At 47.8% G+C, this 24,709-nt stretch overlaps 1 long non-coding RNA gene across 2 annotated transcripts in view; it reads left to right on the plus strand.

Moving 5' to 3' along the window:
* The window catches only part of LOC128116902 (uncharacterized), a 40,652-nt gene extending 16,173 nt beyond the window's left edge, over window positions 1–24,479 (plus strand). The window contains exons 3-5 of one of the 2 annotated variants that reach the window (XR_008220620.1): window positions 2,435–16,473; window positions 16,674–22,815; window positions 24,062–24,479. This is a non-coding gene — a long non-coding RNA (uncharacterized LOC128116902). Of the gene's footprint in view, window positions 1–2,434; window positions 16,474–16,673 lie in introns of both variants that reach the window. The other variant, XR_008220619.1, reaches the window with a different exon arrangement.
* The last annotated feature ends 230 nt before the right edge of the window (window positions 24,480–24,709 follow it).

Below are 24,709 nucleotides of genomic sequence, written 5' to 3' on the forward strand. Positions count from 1 at the left end.
GGTTTGGCTCCAAGATCCCCGCCACAACTATTTGTGGGACAAGGTGGAGACTAACTTTTGTGGTGGTGGGGAGCTTCTCTCCACAGGGCTAGGTTGGGATTGGTATGAAGAAGACCTAAGTCTCCAGAGCCAGGACAGCTGGAGGGCCTGGTTATCTGTGGGTTCAGCCAGGCTGAGCTATTCTTGCCTGTATGACTTCAGGCATTCAACATCTTCAACCTGGAAATACTCCTCCTCCTCTTCTTCCTCCTCCTCTTCATTCCTATGCGCCATGGTGTTATTCTGATGTGTCCACCACCTTCAAATGAGTAAACAGTGATAGGTGGATGCATGTCTGGATGAATGGGTATGTGGGTAGATGATGCATGAGTAGATGTATGCATACATGAATGCATGGATGAATGGATTGAGAGGTAGGTGCATGGATGAATGGATTGAGAGGTAGGTGCATGGATGGGTACATGGATGCATGGGTAGGTGGATAGGAGTGATGGACAATGCTTACATTCATAAATGGATAGTGTCTTATGTGGGGTTTCTATTGTTGTGATAAAACACCACACTCAAAAATCATCTTGGCAAAGTTTATTTCAGCTTACAGTAGCACATCACAGTCAATCATGGAAGGAAATCAGGGCAGGAATTCAAGGCAGGAAAGAGGTAGGAACTGAAGCAGAAGGGGGCTTGCTTCCCTTGGCTTGCTCAGCCTGCTTTCTTATAGCACCTAGGACCACCAGCCCAGGAGTATACAGGTACTGCCTTCGGTGAGCTGGGTCCTCCGACAGCAATCATCCACCAAGAAAAGGCTCCATCAGCTTGCCCACAGGCCAGTCTGGTGGGGGGCATTTTCTCCATTGAAGTTCCCTCTTCCAAAAGGACTCTAACTTGTGTCAAGGTAACATAAAACAAGCCACCACAGTCGGTCCCTTTTCAGCTTGACACAAAAACGCATCACTGTTTGACTAGAATTTTCCCTTTCTCATGTCCCTAAGGTGGCATAATATTAATACCACAATATAAAACACTCCAACTTTGTTTTTGTATCTGTTTGAGACAGAGTCTCTTTATGTAGCCCTGGCTGGCCTTGATCTCACAGAGATCTACCTGCCTCTACATTCTGAGTGTTGGGATTAAAGGTGTGCACCACCATGCCTGGTAAACATTCTAATTCTGAAAGGTTCCACGGTCTTTAAAAATTCAAACACGTTACAAGTTCAGTCTCTTTAGACGATTATCCAAGATTTCTTTAAAAGTTCAAAGTCTCTCTAAAATATGCAAAGTATCTCTAAAATTCCAAAGTTTCTCTAAAATATCCAGTAACTGCAGGCTTCTGTAAAATCAAAAACCAAGCTAAATACTTACTCTAAGAGGGGAGAATCGGGCACAGGCATGATCAAATTAAAGGAAACCAAAGTCCAATAGTGTAAAGTGCTTGACATCTGGGACCCACGCACGATCCTCTGGCCTCCAAAAGCCAGCTGACCGTGACACTTCTCTGGCTCTGCCGTCCACAGCATACACTGCTTGTCTCTTAAACTCCATCCACAGCATACACCGCTTGTCTCTTAAACTCCATCCACAGCATACACCGCTTGTCTCTTAAACTCCATCCACAGCATACACCGCTGTGTGTCTCTTAAACTCCGACCGGCTCCACTCCACAGCTGTTGCTGTCCTTGGTGGTCATCCTGTGATACTGGCATCTCCAAAAAGCTGGGGTCTCCTTGGCAACTGGGCTGCACTTTTACCAATGTCCTTTCCTGGGTTCTCATCTGGGACTGTGACTCTACCACATGATGCCAAGCCTCAATTCTCCACGACCCCCTCAATCTTGGGGCTTTACTTCAACTGAGGCATGTGCTGATGTGTGGATGGGTGGGTAGATGGATGCAGGCATGGATGAATTTATGGCCTCTCCTGGTCTCTCATGGTGCCAAGCCCCTTCATGCCTTCAAAGCTAGTACCTCTTGGGAGACTCTTACACATTATCAAGTTCAGCTACCAGCACAAAGTACAGCTTTAGCTCGTCTGGACCACAGCTTCTGTGTACTGACCTTGAGGAAATATTTCCCAGAAAATTTGTCTTCAGTGATGCTGGTCTCTTAATCACAACTGATTCTTCAGCTCCAACTGACCAGCACCAAATGTCCTAGCAAAGCAAATGTTTTACTTTAGTGGTTCTTAATCCAAAATATCACATAAATGGCCTTGATAGAGCCGTCGTTTCCCTCTGAAACATCACAAGCCAGACTTCCATTGTCTGTATTGCTCTCAGTGTGCATTGTGTTCCAAGTTCCTGCAACCGAGCTCTGAGCACTCAATGACTTTTACAGCCTAAAGTTCCAAACACCTCCACAATTTTTCCCAAAACAACATGGTCAGGTCTGTCAGAGCAATACCCGACTCCTGATACCAATTTCTGTCTTCCTTACAGTTTCTATTATTGGGATAAAACACCATAACCAAAAGCAACTTGAGGAGCAAAGGATTTATTTCAGCTTAGAGTTCCACATCACAGTTCATCATCAAAGGAAGTCGGGGCAGGAACCTGGATTCAGGAACTGAAGCAGAAGCAGAAACAGAAGCCCTGGAAGAAGGATGCTTACTGGTTCGCTTCCCAAGGCTTGCTCATCCTGACTTCTTATAACAACCAGGATCACCAGCCCAGGGATGGCACAGCTCACAGTGATCTGGGTTAACATTAGTCATCAGCCAAGAAAACACCCCATAGGCCAATCTGGTGGGGGTGTTTTCTCAATTGAATTTCCCTTTTCTCAAATGTCTCTAGCTTGTGTCAAGCTGACATAAAACTAGCTAGCATAGATGAGTAGGGAATGGATGGATGGATAGATGGATGGACGGGTAGGTGGGTAGATGGATGCATGTAAGGGTACATGCATAGATGGATGAAATAATACATGGGTGGATAGGTAGGTGAGACATAGATGGATGTGTGCATGCAAGGATGAATGAATGGGTAGATAGGTGGGTAGATGGGTACATGAATGTGGTGATTGAGAAATTATGGGCAGGTGGGTGATTGGATGGATGGTTGATGTATGAATGGGTATGTGGATGAATAGACACATGGGTGGGTGGATGGATGGATGGATGATGGATACATGGATGGATGGATGAGTAGGTAGTTAAATGATGGATGGATGAATTCCTGGATGGATTTGTTGCAGGAGGATGCAGGAAGTCATCCCCATGTGAACCACTGTGAGCTATAAAGATGAATTAAGTATAGGTACTTTGCCTGGGACACTCCCAGGTTTTTTGTTGGTTTGTTTTCGTTTGGTTGGGTTTTTGTTTTGTTTTGTTTTTCTTTTGTTTTTGAGATAGGGTCTCTCTACATAGCCTTGGCTGTCCTAGAACTTGCTATGTATAGCAGAATGGCCTTGAATTCACAGAGACCTGGCAACCTCTGCCTCTTGAGTACGGGGATTAAAGGTATATGCCACCATGACTGGCAGATAGTTTTAAGCACTGAAAGTTCTCAGGAACTCGTCAATCCTGGATAACCACCCCAGACCTAAAATAAAAGTGAAGAAACCAGAATTCTCCTCAAGTAACTGATTTCTCTGGGACCCTCGCAAGAAGTGCTTGGGGATGGTCTCCCAGGGTTGGGCTGTGGAGGTGAGGGCATATGAAAGGTAATGCAGCTCATATTTAGTTGACAGGCGCTGTGTGTAGCATGAATCTTAAAGAGTCTTATTAATAAAACAAACCAGGAGCCAAGTTTGGGGCCAATGCTGGAAGATCAGAGAAGCAGAACAAGCCACAGCCACCTCACCTCGCCAGTTCCTCAGCTGATCCTGTTTCCTCAGACTGGAAGCCTCTGAGTCCTCATCCAAATAGATCTCAGCTGAACTACTGCTCAAAAGCCTAAAAGTTTAACCAGCCCTAGTTCCTGGTCCTCACGCCTTATATACCTTTCTGCTTTCTGCCATCACTTCCTGAGATTAAAGGCATGAGTCACCATGTCTGGCTGTTTCCAGTGTGGCTTTGAACTCACATAGATCCACGCGGATCTCTGCTTCTGGAATGCTAGGATTAAAGGTGTGTGCTACCACTGCCTATCCTCTATGTTTAATATTGTGACTGTTCTGTTCTCTGATCCCAGATAAGTTTATTAGAGTGCACAATATTTTGGGGAACACAATACCACCACAGCTGTGTGCTGGGATCCTTGCCTGCGCAGCTCCTCTGAGTCCTCACAAGACACCACGAAACAAGTTTTCCCTTATCCCCACACTCTGTAGTCATTTGTCAATCATAGCTGGGTGCTGCGAGTCCAGTCTAGGCCAGGCACGGACCTGGAATACTGAGGAGCAGATGGATGCATAAAGTAACTGCATAAAAGCCCACCTCCATCTCTCCTAACATCTCTGTCCTCTGTGTTGCTTGGACACTCCAAACCAGTTTCTGCCCCAGGACCTTTGTACATGCTGTCCCTTCCAGCTGCATTCTCTCTCTGGTTCTATCTGGTTCTGTCCTCTGCTAAGCAGTCCATATCAGAGCCCTCCCTCCCTCCACATCCTTCCCCCTCAAATATACCCGTTGGTATTCTTTAATATGACACTGGATACTCCTTTTGAAGAAAGATGTCATTGTGTTATCTGTCTGGCTTCCCTTGGCATATAAGCTTCACAGGGACCGTTACAATGTCTTGTTTACTGCTCTATCCTGGAGGCATAGAGTAAGTGTTCTATTAAGTGATTATTTGAATGAACGGAGGGGTGAATGAATGATTTTGCAGGAAGCAGCAGGCACGTGTGACCTGCAGTGGTCCAGGTTGGAAAGAGGGGGACCTGACCCAACTCCCCCGAACCCTGAGGTTAATCACCACATCACTAGCATCAGTCACACCTGGTTGTTGCTGCCCCCGCCCCTACCCCAGCTTCTGTGTGGTAGCCTGTGACGGTCATGTGAGTGATGTGGTCACTGACATTTCCTAAAATTCAGCAGCTCCAGCTCCAGGTCCCCTGAGTATGCCCTGGCCCTAGATGAGCAGCTGGTACCACTAAGCTCAGGCAGACAGATGAAAGAACAGAAGGAGAGAGTGGTGGGCGGGGCCAATGGCTGGGGTAGTATATGCCAACTTGACACAAGCCGGAGTCATTTCGGAAGAAGGAACCTCCACGGAGAAAATGTCCCTATCAGACTGACCCGTGGGTACGCCTGTGGCGCATTTTCTTGAGTCACAATTGATGTGGGAGAGCCCGGTTCCCTGTGAGCAGTGCCGCCCCTGGGCAGGTGGTTTCAGGTGGTGTAAGAAGCAGGCTGAGGAAACCATGGGGGAGCAAACAAACAGAGTTCCTCCATGGCTTCTGCTTCAGTTCCTGCCTTGAGTTCCTGCCCTGACTTCCCTCAGGGATGGGTGTGACCGGGATGTGTAAGCCAAACAAATCCTTTCCTCCCCAAGTGGCTTTTGGTCATGGTGTGTTATCACAGCCGTAGAAATCGGATTGTCACCCCTGCCTGTCAAGCAGAGAGCTAGGCCACCATGTCACTCAACCTCTTCATGGGGCAGAAGCAGAGGGGAAGTCCCTGCAGCCGCTGCTGGGAACCCCAGTCCAGTGAGAGGAGGGACACTAAGGACAGCCAGAGGTCAGTAGTAAGGCATTGCAGGGGAGGACTGGGTGATCCCCACAGGGACTGAGGCAGATGGGGGCAGGAACAGAAGGAGGACGTGTGGTAGGTTCTTCAAGATGCCCTGCCCTGGTTCCAATAGTGCCCAAGACTGTGGTAGCCTATAAGACAGGCGCATGTAAAGTCACAGTCTTTTGACTCCATCAGAGCTTACCCTCCCAGGCTGAGTCTGAGTCCCCAAGCTCATAAAAGCTAGATTTTCAGCAGCTGTAGCTGGAGGGGCTGTGGGGAAGATCCAGGAGGCAGGAGAGCTTGACTGACAGCAGCCTTGAGGAGGCGCGGCCTCCTAGAGAGAAGGCTCAGGGCCTCTAGAGATTGAAAGCTGTTGGAAACCTGCAGGGAAAGTGGGAACCTCAGCCCTCCCATAGCAATGAACAGAGTTCTGTGCCTGCAGCCAGGACTAGCCTGGAAGCCCACCCACCCACTCCATACCAACCCCCAGCATGCCAGGCTGGACTCCTGATGGGGCAGTGGTTAGAAGCCACACACTTTGTGGTAAATATAAAACCAATGTGGCAGGGTTTGGACACTCAGAGAAGGAAACAGAAACTCAAACCCCAAGATGGTGTAAGCAATGGCCCCTGGCATGAGACACGACTTAGGAAAGAGGCCGGCCTCCAGACATGGCCTGCATGCCAGGCTGCGGAGTGGGAACTTCGTTTTCTGGCACAGGAGAGCTACTGAAGATTTCTGGAGAGAGAGATGGACATCAGAAGTGGACCCTGGATGAAGTTCCCCCTGCTTACCTGACAAGCCAGGTTCTGGGATCATGCCTCAGAAGTGGGGGAGGGGAGGTCCTATATTCATACTAGTGGGCAGGGGTCTGGAGACAAAACCTGATTAGGAAGGAACCTGGACCATGACATCAATGACTAATAGTTCCAAGTCACCTTCTAGCTCCTGGCAGCTTGGACAGCTGCCCTATCCTATGCATGAGTGTGTGTGTGTGTGTGTGTGTGTGTGTGTGTGTGTGTGTGTGTGTGTGTGTGTGTGTGTGTGTTTGTGTGTGTGTACGTGTCTGCCTGCATGTGTGTGTCCTGCTCCAACCCCTATAAGGCGAAGGGCAGAGCCTCTAGGGAAAGATAGGGAGTGAAAGTTGAGGAGCCTTCACTGGGATACACAGGCAGAGGTACTGGTTCTTGAGGTACTATGAGCCTCCCACAGAGCAAGCCCAGGAGTTTGACAGGCCAAGAGCAGGAGAGGGAGCCAGCCCCTGGCTAGGATGGCAATCTTCAGGAGCCGGCACCCCTGCACTGTGTGGACATGGCCACCAGGGGGTGCCCTGTACACAGATCTGCTGCCCCTTTAAAACAGATGCCCTGTGTTTCCAACGGAAGTCCCTTCTCAGGCCCAGAGGACCGAGAGCAGAGGGCAGGCCATTGTCTACTGTATCCTAATCCTGAACCCTGGTCCAGCCTGATCTGGCATGAACTGAGAGGTCTCTCTTTCTTCTACTGTAATGCAGACCAGGGCACTGGGATGTGCTGAGTGTGAGGACACAGGGCCCACCAGGCATGACCTATCTTGATACAGGAGTATGTCTGCCATGGCTCCTTGCTCCTAAAGTTAGTGATGCTCAGCTCAGACCCCCAATCCTTGATTTCCTCCTCCTTGGCAAAGGTGACTAGGTCCCACCCTTCCATTCCCTCCCCTTGCTAGTGACGGCTGCCATGGAGACACTGTGTGTGTATGGGTTGCAAAGGAACAAAAGCCCCTCCCAGCCCAGCTCAGCCCTGGAGAACATGCTTTTAATCGCCTACTGGGCTCCGGTGTTGTTTGTCTATCAACTTGACACAAGCTAGTGCCATCTGGGAAGAGGGAACCTCAGTTGAGAAAATGTCTTCATCACACTGGACTGTGGGTAAGCCTGTGGAGCATTTTCTTGATTAATAATAGATATGGGAAGGTCCAGCCCTCTGTGGGCTGTGCCTCCTGGAAGTGGGGCATGTGGTCCTGGGTTGTGTTTATAAAAGCTAGTTGAGCAAACCAGTAAGCCCCGCTCCTCATGGCCCAAGTTTTCAGTTCCTGCCTGCAAGTTCCTGCCCTGCTTGAGCTCCTGCCCCGACTTCCCCGAAGAGATTGCCTGCGACCCGGAAGCCAAACAATGTCTTCCCCCTTCCAGGTTGCTTTTTGTCATGGTCTTTATCACAGTAATAGAAAGTAGATTAAGATGGCTCCTTAGAGGAAAGAAATGGGTACACAGCCAGGTGGTGGTGGTGCACACCTTTGATCCCTGCATTCGGGAGGCAGAGCCAGGTGGATCTCTGTGAGTTTGAGGCCAGCCTGTTCTACAGAGCGAGATCCAGGACAGGAACCAAAGCTACACGGAGAAACCCTGTCTCAAAAAAGAAAAAAAAAAAAAAAAAGACCTGAGCATTCTGGAGACACCCCTCCCCCACAGGTATCCACCACCTGGAACTGGAGACACTCCTTCCCATCCAGTGTCCACCACCTAGAAATGCTATCATCCAATGACTGGTTGAGCAGTCAAGACCTGAGTGCCCAGCGCCTGGGCACCCACACAGCACTCAGCTACCTATTCGAGATGGATTTCTCATAGCACCCAGAACATTTTTGCTGGATGGTTCTGTTTTGTGTCCTGTGTCATTCAGCAGGGTCCTGACTTCCTCTTACCATACATACTTGTAGCCCCTTCTGTGAGGCATGACACCCAAGTGTCTGTGTACTTGCCAAATATCTTCCTCGGAGATGGAACTGCACTGTTGAGAGTCACTGGTCTAAGCTATAAAGTGTTTTCAGGCTGGGGGACCCGGATCAACTGTGTATGCCCAATACATACCCTGGTGACCAGGCTCGTGCCAGGGCTTAGACATCGCCAACTTTCCAGTTGCATGTAGACATCCAAGAAAGCAAGTGACACCCCCTTGCACCTCTGGCATCCCACTGATGCCAACTCTGTTTGGGCCACACCTAGCTTCAAGGGAGGCTGCGAGTTGGAGTCTAGGTTCACCTGCTGGCTAGGACCAGCTGCACTAGGTGACCCAGGGGGGAACAATACATTCTGGAGGTTATCTGGTATAGTTTTTTGTTTTTGTTTTTGTTTTTATTCTTTGGGGACCTGCCACCCAGCTCCCAGCTCCCAAATAAATACACAGAGACATATTCTTTCTTATGAATGCACATCCTCACCTTGGCTTATTTCTAGCCAGTTTTTCCCTAATTATCTCATTTCTCATCTTCGATGTTTTGCTTCTGGGCTTTTACCTTTCTTATTCTGTATACCTTTCTTTTCTTCTTACTCCATGGCTGGCTGTGTGACTGGCTGGCTGGCCCCTGCTGTCCTCCTCTTCTTCTTTTCTCACTCCTCCCTCTTCTTTCTTCCTCTCCTATTTACTCTCTCTGCCTGCCAGCCCTGCCCATCTCTCTCTCCTGCCCTGCTATTGGCCATTCAGCTCTTTAGTAGACCAATCAGATGTTTTAGACTGGCAAAGTAACACAGCTTTACAGAGTTAAGCAAATGCAACATAAAAGAATACAACCCATCTTTGCATTATTAAACAGATATTCCACGGCATGAAAGAATGTAACACATCTTTAACTACTGTTCCACAGCAGTTTGGCAGCTTGCCTTCTTTCTTAGATGCTGTCCCCACTGTGGCCCTGTGTCCTTCCACCCCTGACACCCTTCTCTGCCCTTTATCATGTTCCCATGGGCTCCTCTTAGCTCCCAGCCCAGAGCAGATAGATAGTCCCAGCTCCTGTATGTAGTCCAGGACACTCTGAAGCCCTGTCAGCTCCTGTCCTGATGGCTACACACATCCTCAAGGACTCAGTTGCCATCCTGAACATGGAGAGCTAATCACTTCAGAGTTCAAAATGGCCACAAGAGAGTTCCTCCATCACATCTGCCTTCCAGGATGTTGGATGAAGTAAGGGCCAAAGAAGGTGTGCAGTTACTCTTGGTTGTCAACCTGACTGGATATGAAAGGAACTAAGAGATGTGCCTGAGGAAGGTCTGGGAGGGTACTTCCAGGGAGCATTAACTGAAAGTAGAATACCCTCGAGCGTGAGCAGCCCCTGTGGCAGTGGCCCAACTATGAAGAAGTTTGAGAGAAATGTAGTGCTGCCTGCCTGCCTCTGCTTCCTACTGATGGGTGCATCTACCCTGCTGCTGCTGCTGCTGCTGCTGCTGCTGCTGCTGCTGTTGATGATGATGATGATGATGCCACCTTCCTTCATTGCCATCAGAACCCAGCTTCTTTGGCCTCCCAACGTTAACTGAAGACCAGAAGCTCTCAAGAAAGTTCTCCAGTCTGTGGCGTCAGCCACAAGGCTGTGGCTGAGGCATCCAGCTTCATGGGTTCCCCAACCTCTCAGGTTGCAGATGGCCATAGATGGCCTACCCTGGCCCTGCCATGTAAGCCTCTAATACATCCCTTTAGTGAGGTGTCCATGCTGTTTCCCTAGAGAGCCCCCAGTAAGCAGAAGGACAGCCTCTCTTCACTCCGAAATGTCCCCGACACTTTCACTTCTCGGTGGCTAGAAGTTGACCAAGTGGCCACACCGAGCTGTAAGCCTGTTTGGAATATGCCCCCTTCTAGCTGAGCATGGTAAACCCAGTGGGAACTGGAGCTGTTACAGAGAAGGATGGGAGGCAGATACGGGGGCATACATGGAAAATATCCACTTCTCTGTACCCTACAACTCTCCTTGAAGTCAAGGTCCTGGGTGTCAGGCAGCCTGTGGATGGCTATTCTTAGACTTCCCTGCTGGGGACCTCTGAGTCCCCTGCCGAAGCACTGAGGGAGCAGAGTGACACCATCCTCCTCTGTCATCTCTGACTACTGGGGTCAGTGCTATCAACATGGACCTTGTGGGGGTGGGGTGCAGCTCATGGCCCAATGCTAGCACTTTCTCCTTGACTCTGTTGACATTCATGTGTGTTTCATGCCTCTTCGGTCAAGTGTGTGTGTGTGTGTGTGTGTGTGTGTGTGTGTGTGCATGTGTGTTTGTGTGTGTGCATGTGTGTATATATGTGTGTGTGACTGTGTGGTGTGTGTGTGTGCATGTGTGTATATATGTGTGTGTGACTGTGGGATGTGTGTGTGTGTGTGTGTGTGTGTGTGTGTGTGTTCTGCCTGCATGTATATCTGTGTACAATGTGTATGCAGTGTCCATGGAGGCCAGAAGAGGGCATCGATCTCCAGAGACTGGTGTTAGAGACACTTGGGAGCAGCCTTATGGGAGCTGGAAATTGAACGCAGGTCGCCTGGAAGAGCAGCCAGTGTTCTTAACCACAAAGCTCTCTCTCCAGCCATTAAAGTGAGTGATACATCTTCTGTTGACCAGCTCCCTCTGACCCAAGCAGCTATCTTAAGGGCCTTTCCTGTTGGATGTTTTCTAATCAGAACAAATGGATGCAGACCTTTGAAGCTCACACTGTCTACCATGCCCCTGACTGGAGGAGGCTGGGGAAGACTCTCTCAGAAGGGCTGCCCTCCTCTTCAGTGGGGAGTATGGACAAGCTTCCGGCTTTTCGGGGGAGAGTTCTTACTCATGTAGGCTAGGGGCCTGGTCCCCAGCCTGTAAGGACCACATGGGAGGGAGGGAAAAGAGCCCTGCGTTTCTTATAGGCCATGCTGGCTGTGGCCACAGAGAACCAGAGCCTTTGCCCTTTGGAGATGCCATAGAAACTGACAAAAGCCGGGGCAGTGCCAGCCCCAAGGAGGTGCACATGGCTAGGGACAGGGTAGTCTCTCTCCTTCACCTGAACTTCTGCCTGAGCCCCGGAGAGCGAGTCAGGCCTGCTGACTGGACAAGTCTTCCTGGGAGGGACAGGATAAAGGGGAGCTTGGCCAGTACAGAGGACGTAGGTCTCAGCTTCACTCCAGTGTTGGTGAATGACCTCCACTGAGCAGCTTTGGTCTTGTGACTTGCAAATGGGCAGCAAAGGCTGCCCTGCCCCCCACAGGGCCCCTGCATACTTCCCTGGGGGCACCCAGCAGCGCAAAAACCTCTTACTTGGACCCGTTTCCTGTCCCTTCAAACCATGAAGACATCCCCAGGGTCTTTTATTCTTTGTTTCTTGGCACATTGTCCAGAGCACCCTCCACAGAGCTGGAGGCACCATCCCCCCCTGAGAACCCTACCAAAGCAGCCTTCGACGGTCTGCCCTTATCTCCACACCCCACTGCCCTCTTCCCATCTCAGCCCTTCTGAAGCCCTAGGAAGCCTTGGGGATGGTGGCCATCTATACAATACCTTGTTTGACTCTCCCGTTGAGTCAGAGAGATACCTGCCTCCAGTGTATGTGAGAGACACAGCATGGCTAGGGTGCTGTGTGCTGCCCACTGCTGGCCTCTAGTGGTGGTGATTGTAGTAGTGAGGATGATACTGATGGTGGTGATAGAGATGGTGGAGGTGAGGGGGGTTGTGAAGGTAGGGGATGGTGATTATAATGGTTAGTATCAATAAAGCAACTTAACTGAGAGGTGACTAGGTGTCATGATGTCAATTTGACACAACCTAGAATCACTTGGGAGAGAGTCTCAATGTGGGATCATTTAGATCAGATTAATCTGTAAATATGTCTGCGCAAGACTGTCCTAATTGTTAACTGATGTGGGACATCCAGCCCACTGTGGGCAGCACCATCCCCTAGGCAAGGGATCTGGCCCATGTAAGTGTAGAAAGGAACCTGAGCACAAGGGGTCATGCGCACATTCATTCTATCTGCTCTTATGTGTGAGTGCGGTGTGACCAGCTGCTTCCAGTTCCTTCTCCCTGACTTCCCTGTAAGGATGGACTGTGACCTGGAATTGTAATGCATTCCTCCTGTAAGTTGCTTTTTGTCAGGATAATTTATCACAGCAGCAGAGATGAAACTGGAATAGTAGGGAGTGAGCAAAGCACATTTCTGGGTGTTTCCAGAGATGATTAATATGTGGAGCAGCAATTGAGGGGGAAATACCTACCCTGAATGTAGGCAGCACTATCCTATAGGCTAGGGGCCTGGATGGAATAAAGTGGGAAATGAGGAAGCCAACCAGTGCATCCTTCTCGGGCGAGTGTGTTTCTTGTGGCTGCCATTGCCCATGATAGCAGACTCCGACTTCTTCACTCTTTCAGTACAGACTCTACCATCGACCAGGGAACTTCCAGATCTTCAGTCTCAGTCTGGGACTGTATCCTTGACCCACCTTGTTCTGAAGTTCCCAGCTTCTCCGGCTGAGCAGCTACTGGGTTTTCTGGTTCTCCTGAATGCAGATGGCCATGGATGAACCATCATCCAGGCTCTTTCTTGAAAGTCAATCCAGTAACTCTCCTTTATAGCCAATACACGTTCTACTGGTTCTGCTCTTTGAGAGAAGCTTGACTAATCACAGTGATAGTGATGACAGTAGTAGTCATGGTGATAGAGATGATGGATGATGGTGACAGTGGTGGTGGTGGTGATGTGTGATGATGTGTGATGGTAATGGTGGTGATGTGTGATGATATATGATGGTGATGATGTGTGATGATGGTGATGATGCATGATGTGATTATGTGTGATGTGATGATTTGTGATGGTGATGATGTGATGATGATGTTTGATGATGGTGATGATGTGTGATATGGTGATATGTGATAGTGATGGTGATGATAGTGATGTCTGATGATGTGTTCTGGTGGTGATGGTGATGTCTGATGATGTGTTCTGGTGATGATAGTGATGGTGAGGATGTATGATGGTGATGTGTGATGATGTATGATGATGGTGATGATGCATGATGTGATGATGTGTAATGTGATGATAATGATGTTTGATGTGATGATGTGTGTGTGATGATGGTGATGATGTATGATGTGGTAATGTGTGGTAATGATGGTGATGATAGTGATGTCTGATGATATGTTCTGGTGGTGATAGTGATGTCTGATGATGTGTTCTGGTGATGATAGTGATGTCTGATGATGTGTTCTGGTGGTGATAGTGATGGTGAGGATGTATGATGGTGATGTGTGATGATGTATGATGTGTGATGATGTATGATGATGGTGATGATGTGTAATGTGATGATTTGTGATGATAATGATGTTTGATGTGATGATGTGTGTGTGATGATGGTGATGATGTATGATAATGATGGTGATGATAGTGATGTCTGATGATGTGTTCTGGTGATGATAGTGATGGTGAGGATGTATGATGGTGATGTGTGATGATAGTTTTATTAGTCACGTTTCTCGTTGGTGTCATAAAACACCTGATATAAACAACTTAAAAGAGGAAGAAATATTTTTGCTCACACATTCAGAGGGTTTAGCCCTTGCTTGCCTCTATACACTCCGGCAGAATGTTTTGGCAATGGAAGCATGTGGCAGAGGAGGTAAACATGAAGGGTCTCTTTTGTCTTAATATTACTGTTCAGAGATGCCATGACCAAAGTAACTCTTAGAAGAGAAAGCATTTAATTAGGAGCTTGCTTACGGTTTCAGAGGTTTAGTCCATTGGTGGGGAGCATGGCAGCATGCATGCAGGTGCTGGAGCAGTAGCTGAGAGCTACATCCTGATCTGTAGTCAGAGAGAGTGCTGCAAGCCGCAGGAATATATCATAAGAACTCAGCTGGTTATGGCAAAGTCACTACCTGGAGGAATCAGGGAATTCCTCCAGAGGAAGCTAAATTCCAAGGAGCCTTTGGTGTTACTTGGCTTGTTATATATCAGCTGTCTTCTGTTATGAAAATCATGTGTGCCTTCATAGTTTTCCCAATTGACTTTTCCACAAGAAGGGCTAACAGTGTGGACTGATCACTCTCTGGACATACACATTCCAGGTATTTAGAGAACAGCCTCAGGAACGGCTTTCTCTGGAATCAGATATCTGCCTTGGCCACTTTCAAGGACTAGCAGTAATAACAGTCCACATGAAAGTCTCCTGATTTAAGGTAAATTCCACAAGGAGACACCACCTAGGTCAGGTGGACATTAAGTAATAGTTTTATGAAATTCAGCTCGGACCCTCCTTTCTTATAGCCTTACTAACTTTATAGACCTCTAATTCCTTACCTAACCACTTCTAGGAATACTTGGATAATTTTCTGTGCTGACAGCTATGCTCAGCCAGAACCCCAGTCCAAGCCTCCCAGTAATTATCATCACTGGCAGCATCTGGCCAGGTCCATCCCCAGTTGGAGGAAAGTACCTTAGCAGAGATACCTCTGTACTCTCTAGAACAGACTTAAGTATCCAGGCTATCTGTTCCTTTCCCAAACCTTACCTTTAGTTCCAGATCTCCCTTTAACTATCACCAGAGGCATCTAACTTACACAGGTTGCCTAGCGACTGAGCACACTTTCCCCCACCCTGCAGAAAAATGGCAGATAGCTTGGACAGATAGGAGCCACAGGAAAAAAGAAGACAGTTTTATTTTCTCCCATTGACCTAACAACATATAGATTCTTAACATTTTCTACTAATCACGTTTAAGACTATAGTTGAGCATATAAGATTCCCTCTTCTTAGATATTTTCCTTAGATAAATTACTCGAATTTAGCCTTTAGTTAATTCATTTCCCCATTGGTCACTTCCCTTTGAGGTTGCAAATGATAATTAATGGTTATTGCTTCTCAATGTGATTCTTATCACCCCTCTGTTTGACCCTGGAAGCCTGGCTTTATATACCAGGACTTCCAGGGCACGAGGATGGAGAAGAGAAAAGAGAATGGAAGAACTAGATGGGTAAGAACTTGAGAGGAACAAACTGAGATGGGGAAGAACTAGATTGAAAGACTAGAAGAGAGTACTAGAGGAATGAGATGGAAGATGAGGAAGAGCCAGATGGGAAAGTACTAGCTGGGTAAGAACAAGATGAAAAGGACCTAGTTGAGGCAGAATTAAGACGAGAGAATTAAGATAGAACTTAGAGGGAGTAATAGAGAAATCAGGCAAGAAAGGAGCTAGGCACAAGAACAGAACTGAAGCTGTGTATATAGGATGTTATGCCAGAAGAATTAAATCAAGTGGACTATAGAGCTCAGTGTGCTGAGATTCTATTTCCTGAAAATAATCCTCGCCGCTAGTAGTTCTCTCTTCTGGGCCTCTAGGATGTATAATATTAAGGCTGGTCCTGCTAATATTATACAAGAAGAGAGAGCAAGCCTAAGCCTGGCATGGGCTTTTGAAGCCTCAAAGCCCACCTGCAGTGGCACACTTCCTCAAACAAGGCCACACCTTGTAGTCAGAAGGTTTCTCAGGTCCTGCCCAGAGAAAACTTTCAACTACATTTTGCTACCCAATGTGTTGGCTCGAGTTTCCACCTAAAACTTGAGAGAACGTAATAAAAAGATTCTAAACTGGAGCTAAAAACAGCTTCCTGAATGTGTCTCTCAGACAAGCCATGAGCTACACTATGGCAGGTTCGTGGTATGTGGGCTTGAGCCACAGCATGGCGTCGAGGTACACAGAGATACAGAGGTGTCTCCAAGCCATGCAGTGCACTGCATGGTGGATGTAGCTTTTGCTAGTACAGACCAAAGGAGAAAAAAAAGGTTTCTGGGCTTCAGCTCCTTGATGGAGGCACAGACCCACTGCTTCCCAGACTTGGTGGTGAGCATGGTTCCCAGAGCTGGCGGTAAATGTACCACTGCCATATTGGGAAACTGAGGTGAGGTCAGCAGCCAAGGCTGCCACTTTTTGTCCTAGCCATGCAGTTTAACAGTTTAAAATCTCTCCTGGTCAGAGAAGGATTATAGATTCACAATAAGACAGGTTCAGATGGAATAAAACTCTCAACTGTTTACAGTGTGTGTAAAAACCTATGTAGGCTTGGAAGAGAGAGAAAAGGGAATGTAGACAGTTATATAAAAAATAGGTTTTTTTTTGTTTTTTTGTTTTTTTTGTTTTTTTTTTTTTGGTTTTTCGAGACAGGGTTTCTTTGTGTAGCTTTGCGCCTTTCCTGGAACTCACTTGGTAGCCCAGGCTGGCCTCGAACTCACAGAGATCCGCCTGGCTCTGCCTCCCGAGTGCTGGGATTAAAGGTGTGCGCCACCACCGCCCGGCTATAAAAAATAGTTTTAAAAAATAAAGTCTTGCCAGGCAGTGGTGGCGCATGCCTTTAATCCCAGCACTCGGGAGGCAGAGCCAGGCAGATCTCTGTGAGTTCAAGGCCAGCCTGGGCTACAGAGTGAGTTCCAGGAAAGGCACAAAGCTACACAGAGAAACCCTGTCTCGAAAAACCAAAATAAATAAATAAGTAAATAAATAAATAAAGTCTTTAAAGAGACAGTAAAAGTAATATAAGAAATAAGCCGCGTAAAGATGAATATTACATAGAGAATCTGGATTGTGTTGTCATTGGGCTTTTTAACTGCAGAAAGATATTTGATTGTAAAAGCTGCTGAGTTAAACCAATATATATATTTTTTAAAGGTATCTTGACTTCAAAATTTGTGTCTAAGGATACATTGCTTTGGAAAAGAGGTTCTGCTTTTGTTTCCACAGGAGATGAGAACCTATGGATTGCTTCCAGGCTAATATGGTTTGATCAGCCAAGATCCTCTGAAAGGTCGCTGATGACACCATGGCCTAAATGATCCAACATCCAAAATCAACTTCAAGGCAACTGGCTCAGAGAACACAGCATCACAGACTACTCCAGTCAGGACTTGACCATAATCCTAAAATTGTCTTTGTGTCCTCATAAGACTACCAGTGCCCACAATCAGTAGGAAGTAGCCTAGAAAACTACACCCACATTCTCAAAAACTGAATTATGGATATTTGTCTTTGTTAGAAATTGGTTACAAATTGTTATTGGTCATAGTCAATATCTTTCTAAAAGAAAAAAGGGGGATATGATATAGATATGATAGGGTGAAAGGGTAGATTATTGAATCCACTTTTAAAGAGCAACAACTTATTTAAAATTGCTATAGATTTTAGTTTATTTCAAATTTAAAGTTAATTGTTTTACTCTATGTATATTTCTACTCTTGTTTAAGGTATTATGTTTGTGCAGCTCATTTGAAATTGTAATGTATAATTAAGAAATTCAGATTATTAGTCATCTATGATAATTAAACTTATAATCATGTTAGTTAAGTTTTTTAGGTGTACATAGATATATTTCAATTAGATAGGTAATCTTCAAACACTTCAAAGACTTATAGAATATGGCATTTAAAATGTTTTAAAAACTTAGACTTTTCTGGACAATGAGACACATCTGCTCCTGGCAGTACCAATTGCATCTTCAAGGAAGATGATGGGCATCAAAGACACTCCATATGGAGTTTATCTTCTTCTTGGCAAAAATGGTCATTTGAGCAAGAAATTGTCCTTGCCTGGACTGATTGACAAAATGTTGTATCTACTGGACATGTAGGACCCATAGGAAGGTGACTACTAAACTTTGCAAGATGAGATGGTCCTTAAGGTTCCTGCTTTGCAGAGGAGACTGCCAGATATTCTATAGGACACAGGGAGAAGTGACTAAAAAAACTCTAGGCCTGTAGGCTGGATATGGATGCCCCAACGTTGCAGAAGAACTTTGGGTGATTGTCCAGGCAGCCAGCTGTCTCTGTCATTCTTGAATTTTGGAAGTTGCTTACAGTGTACTTCCTGTTTACTTAGGTATTATTATATCCTTCTGGGGTCTCTGATGTAGTTGAAGACTAAATAGTTATAGTTATAATTTTCCTTGGTTATGATAAAAGTAAATTAGATATGAAACTTTAGACTCACAAATAGGATAGATGATAGAATATTTTCTTTAATTTTACCAAATACAAATAGAACATCTGTCATAGATATAATTCTTGCTTGATAACTGTTCTATTATATGTAATTTTACTATGTTAAAATTAAAAATCTTCCTTTTTGACTAGACAGAAAAGGAGAAATGCTGTGAGATAATGCTCTTGTACACTGGTTTAATAAAATGCTAATTGGCCAGTAGCCAGGCAGGAAGTATAGGCAGGGCAAGCAGACAAGGAGAATGCTGGGAAGAGGAAGGCTGAGTCAGGAGTCACTAGCCAGACACAGAGGAAGCAAGATGACAAGGCAGAACCGAGAAAAGTTAACAAGCCACCTGGCTAAATATAGATAAGAATTATGGGTTAATTTAAGTGTAAGAGCTAGTAATAAGTAATCAGTAATAAGCCTGAGCTAATGGCCAAGCAGTGGTAAATAATATAAGCCTCTGTGTGTGGACTTGGGTCTGAGTGGCTACGGGGCCAGGCAGGACCGGAGAAACCTACCAACTACAACACCTCCTCATCCTTCTAATCCTTTCAAAGAGTTCCACTCACTGGTGATTAAGCATTCAAATGTATGAGCCTGTGGGGGCCATTATTATTCAAATCATCACAGGCTTGTAGTTGAAGAAGGGCTATAGTCCATCCTGACAAGGAAGGCATGATAGCAAGAACATGAGGAAGCTGGTCACATTCAGTCTAGGTCTGTGGCCCATGGAATGGTGTCACACACATGCAAGGTGGGTCTTCTACTCAGTAAAACCTTTCTGTAAATGCCTTTGTAAGGATTCCCACAGGTTTGTTTCCTATGTGAGTTTAAATACTGTCAAGTGTTAAGGTGATGGTGGCGATGGTGGTGACAGATGGGTGATGATGGTGATGGTAATGATGGCAGTGGTGGTGATGATGTGGTGATGGTGATGATGTCGGCGATGGGGAAGACATTGTTGGCAGTGGTGGTGCTTTTGAGAATGAGATGGGTGGCAGTGTCTTCTGTGGAGTCCAGTTTGCAAGCTGGATCTGTCCTCCCCACATCTGGGAAAGACCCACAGCTTGGACCCATTTTCCATGGAAGTTATAGAGAGGGTTGGATGGATGATTCAGGCAGCTCTAGCTCCTGGCCAGCTTCTACCCTGCGGCCCTCCACATGTCCTTGACCTTCATGAATCTGTTCTGGATTTCTTCTCTATGGCCTGACAACTCCCAATAGCTCCACCAGAGGGCACTCTGCAGCAGGGAACAGGCACACTAGGTCCTGGCCATGGAGCAGGCAGGCCATGGAGCTGGAGCCCACATTCCTGAGGCAGGGTAACGAGTGCAGATTCTGGAGTCTTGAGGGCCTGGCTGTCACAAAAGGCTGTGTGGCCATCAAAGCCTTTGCCTCTCTGTCATGGTGCCTACCTGAGGGCTCTAGGGATGACTCATGGGGACCACGTTAGTGCTGGCCTGCAAAGACCCAAGCAGGGATGTGATTTCAGGAACAGGGCTGGATCCCCACGAATACTGGTAGGGCGAGTATTTGAAGCTACAGTTCTTGGGGGCTGAGGGGTCTACAAGCTACGGCACTACCCCTGAGGTTCAGGGTGCTGGAATGGGAACAGCAGCAGCCAACCCAGCCCCCAGGTGGCTACCTAGGGACTGTGTAGAATGGTCATCCATGCATTTGTCTCTGGACATTCCCCTCACCTAGGCCCTTTGGGCATCTGTGAGCTCTGGTACTCAGGAGTCTGATCTGGCCCCTACTGTTACCTCTCCAGGACTCAGGTTTGGAAGTGGGCTTGCTGGCCACATAGTAGTGTTCCATGTTGCCCTTTCTGAGGGGCTTCCTGGCATGGCCATTTCACGGTCTTGCAGCCACCGTGTGAGCGTGGTTCTCCACCCTCCCCCCTGCTAGCTTCTTTTCTTTCTCATTGTGTTTTATTATCGTTGTATCATTTGCTATTGTTATTGTAACATCCTAGTATGTGGGAAGTGGTATCTCACTGTGCTTCAATTCTTTGTAAGGCCAGGCAAGTGGGGTGCATTCTTTCCTTGAGAGTTCATCGCCAGGGTTTGAGGCGAGACCTTCCAGCCATCCTCACATCTAAGAGGCCAGGACCAAAATGGCAAAGATGGACGGACCCCACTGGGTAGGGCGGGCCTGCCAGGGAGAGCCCAGAACATCCTGGAAGCTGCCGGAACCAACTTATTCAGCAATCTATCAGCCCTCTGTGAGGACCTACTAAGTGCACTTATTCAGCAATCTATCTGTCTTCTGTGGGAACCTACTAAGTACACGTATGTTTTTTGTTGTTGTTGTTTTGGGTTTTTTTGTCTGTCTGTCTGTTTTGTTTTGTTTTTGTTTTTCGAGACAGGGTTTCTCTGTGTAGTTTTGGTGCCTGTCCTGGAACTCACTCTGTAGACCAGGCTGGCCTCAAACTCACAGAGATCCTCCTGGCTCTGCCTCCCGAGTGCTGAGATTAAAGAAGTGTGCCACCACCGCCCAGCAGCGCACGGGTTTTGTGCTAAGACCTTCCTGGGCAGCTTCTGTCCTTCCAGGTGTTTCTGAAGGATGAAGAGGGCAACAAAAGAGCAAGCACTGTGAAATGTGCTGTGTGGGCTCAGGAGGTGCCCGTGCCAGGCAGGTGGGCAGGGACAGAGGAGGGGAGGGCCCGGTAGAAGCGACAGGCAGCCCTTGGACAAGAATGCCTGGGCAGAAGGGACTTAAGCAGGGAGGAGAAGAATGTGGACCAGAGTGAGGCCGCTGGAGTAGACCTGGATGGCGCAATTTCAACAGCCCTAGATAAAGTGCAGAGGGCATGGCCGTGCAAGGGCCCTGTGGTAGGGAAGGCTTGCAGGGTCTGAGAAAAGAGAAGAAAGACAAAGCCAAGATTTCTGACCTCCTCTACTCCCCTCCATCTCCCAGGCACTGTGCCAGGGTTCAAGGCTGGAGGAATCAGTTTGATTTGATTCACCCTTGAGGCTCCTCCTCCTGGAATCTAAATCACTGTGCCCGGGCAGTGGGTTCACTCGGGGACACAGTGGCTCCTCTTCTGTGCTCTGTCTTCCTGTGTTGCTGGGGGATGGATGGTCCTGGCCCCGGGCCACCCGCCAGCACATTGTCTGCTTGTCTGGCCGGAAGCAGCTGCTGCCCAGGGCGGGTGGGGCCTGTGTGGACTGTGGACTGGGAGGCTGCAGGGCTGCAGAGGCAGCCTGAGCCCTGAGCCCTCCCCAGTCAGTCAGCCATGCGTGGGGTCTGGGACGTGGAAGCTGGATGTGGGGAGAGGGGTGCTGGTCACTGTTCTGTCTTTCCATCTATTCGCTTGCCCGAACCCCTGAGCGCCATCCCATCGGAGGATTTGGGTCACTTCTCAGCCTGGACACAGTACAGAAGACCAAGGGAAGCAGCCCAGCCCTAATCTAAGGAGAACTGACTTCAGTCCTGGCCAGTTCCTCATCCGAGAGGAACATGTCCAGCCGCTGGATCCATGGGAATTTGGACACTGTACCCTGGGGTGAGGGTGGTAGCGTACAGATGTCCTGCCTGAGGACTCACAGGTCTCCTTGTTCCATGGCTCCTGCCCTGAGTCATATTCTTTCTGCCCCCATCTCTCATCCTTCCCTTCCTCCCTCCCTCCCTATTCCATTCACCAAACTTCAAAGACCACTTCCTGCATGGACAATTATAAAGAAAAATGGCGGGTCTCAGCTGGAAGAAACTGGCTGTATTCATCCATCCACTCTGACTGTCTGACCTCGTAAGATAAAGTGCTGCCCCTGCCCCAGTATGGTGTTTGGTCTGAAGGTACCTGTTCTAGTAGGGGTGCTCTGGGACCCCGATTTGGCCACCATGTCTGTTAAGGGGCCAGGACACTCTGGGTCACACACTCGTGATTATAGCTTCTATGGGTGCCCTTCTCTCCTGGCCCTCAGTGGATCCCACAGGACACCCACACTCTAGAGTCCCCAGGCATGAAGTCCTGGCCAGCCCTGCCTCTCAGCATGCTGTTGGGGTCCTGAGCCTTGTCTCATAAGTACTGGGCTAGGCACCAGCTCCTTACCTCCATATATAGCCATTATTTGGGGGTACAGACTCACTCTGGCTAGGTGCCTTGTTTCTAGAATTTTCTGTTAATTTCCCTTCAAATGTTGTCTGTCTCACTTTTCAAAGTATCGTTTAGATGAAAAGCCGACTGGAGTTGGCTGTGGTGGCACATGCCTGGAATCCCAACACTTAGGATCCCAAAGCAGGAAGATCCAGCCTGAGCTACATAGTCAGGCACTACCTCAGAACTGAATCTTTTTAAAGGCCTGAGGGTGTGCCTCGGTGGCAGAGTACTTGCTTGAAATGTACAGGGTCCTGGGTTTTTGGGGGGAAGACAGACTAGATTCTCTGCTTTGCCTCCACAGATGCCTGGGACTCTGCAGCAAGGGTGGGTAGGGCACCAGTCCTGGGTACAGAGGCCCATTCTCCATATCAGGTAGGTGCACTCGTGGCCATACCCACTTGGCAAAGAGGCCATGGGCTCCCTGAATGGTCTCCCAGAAGGCCCTCTACCATAACCCTTCACATCCCTCAACATCCCAGAACACAGGTCCACTCCCTGATGAGAGGGGGCCACTGAACAGGAGGGTCCAGGCCACTAGAAAAGATGAATGAAACCATCAATGAACAGGCTAAGCACAGCAGGGTGGTGTACATCTGTAATCTCCACACTAGGGCAATAGAGCCTGGATGACCCTGAGTTCAAGGTCACCCTCAACTATGTAGCAAGTTTGAGGCTACCCTGGGCTAAATAAGACCCTCCCCCGACCCATCTAAACAAAACAAGAGTTGGGCTAGCCAAATCAGTGAGCTCTGGGTCCAGTGAGGGAATTTGTCCTAGAAAAGAAAATGAAGAGTGACAGAGGAAGATGCCCAGCGTTGACATCAACCTTAGCCTCTACGTACGTGTGCCCACGCATGCATGTGCAGAACCACTCACACCAGAGAAAGAGACAGAGATTACAGAAATGATGCTGTCCCTGCCATGCAAGGCCTGCAGGGAACAGGTCTTTGCCATTTAAAATTCCTCCATTCTCTCAGCCTCCCAAGAAACTTGGACAGCAGAGGACCCTGACTCCAAGATGAGTAGGCACAGGGGCTCTGGGCTTGGAGTTGAGTATTCCCCAGGCACATGCAACTGGCTTCTGGAAGGGGGTGGAATTTTAAAGGAAAGGGGCATGGATAAGTCAGAGGGACAGACAATCTGAGAGGGCGGAGTAAGAGTTACTTTGGAAGCAACAAAGATGCCACAGGATGAGTATTTAAAACAGAAGCCAGGAGGAAAGAGGAAAGAATGCTGGCCACAGAGCTCACAGGTTTGAACCTTTGCAGCCGAGGCAAAGTGGGAGGTGGTAGCTTATAGATTCCTATTCATGAGGTTTTGATTCTGAAGCCTCCATCTGGGGGAAAGTGCCAGGGAGTTGGAGCATCACAAGGGTGACATGGGTCCCTTTGTGACAATTTCTCTGGTTGTCAACCAGACTGAGTTAAGAAATCCTTAGGGGGCTGGAGCAATGCCTCAGGGTTAAAAGCACTTGCTGAGGACCAGGGTTCAGTTCCCAGCACCCACACAGTAGCTCACAACCATCTGTAACTCCAGTTCCAGGAGATCCAACATCCTCTTCTGGCCTCTCTACATATATACATGTAGGCAAACACTCATATTTATTTTTTTTAAAAAGCTGGGAGACTGGCCTAAGACTTACACCTGTGGATCTGTGGAGTCCTTTCAGAGAGGACTGACATTCAGGACAGTGACAAGGAGTGGAGGAATGCCCTGCCTTGAACAGGGGCGACACCTTCAAGCTCTGAAAGGGCTCAGGCGAGGAAGGTGGTATAAGCTGATAAAGTCTTTTTCTGTCCTGAGGAGTTTACGAATCACTGCTGCCACCTGCTGCCATCGGACTCCAGCTTCCTCAGCCCCTCACTGTGTACTCCACATCAGCCCCTTTCCTGGGAGGGCCCAAGCTTTCAGCCTTGGGTTGGGTCTGCTCAGGTGTTCTGCTGCCGGGACTGAGCTCTCTGCCTCTCCAGAATGTAGAAGGTCACTATTGGACTACCCAGCCCCTTTACTGTAAGCCAATCCAATAAATCTCTTTCTAAAAAGGTTTATTAGCATATATCCATTATAATAATAATGGGTTTTCTTTTGATATCTTCATACACGTGTGTAATATATTTTGATGATGCCTCCTCTTATCCTCTCTGCTTCCATGCCCACTGGACCTCTTTCTCTTCTCAGCTAGCCTCCCTCTACTTACTTTCTTTGATGAAAATCAATGGGTATCATTGGGATTGTTTTCAGGAGCATAACTCACCCATGGCTGCCC

The sequence above is a fragment of the Peromyscus californicus genome, unplaced genomic scaffold, assembly GCF_007827085.1.
Source record: "Peromyscus californicus insignis strain IS unplaced genomic scaffold, ASM782708v3 Scaffold_20__1_contigs__length_68692818, whole genome shotgun sequence".
Taxonomy (NCBI): domain Eukaryota; kingdom Metazoa; phylum Chordata; class Mammalia; order Rodentia; family Cricetidae; genus Peromyscus; species Peromyscus californicus.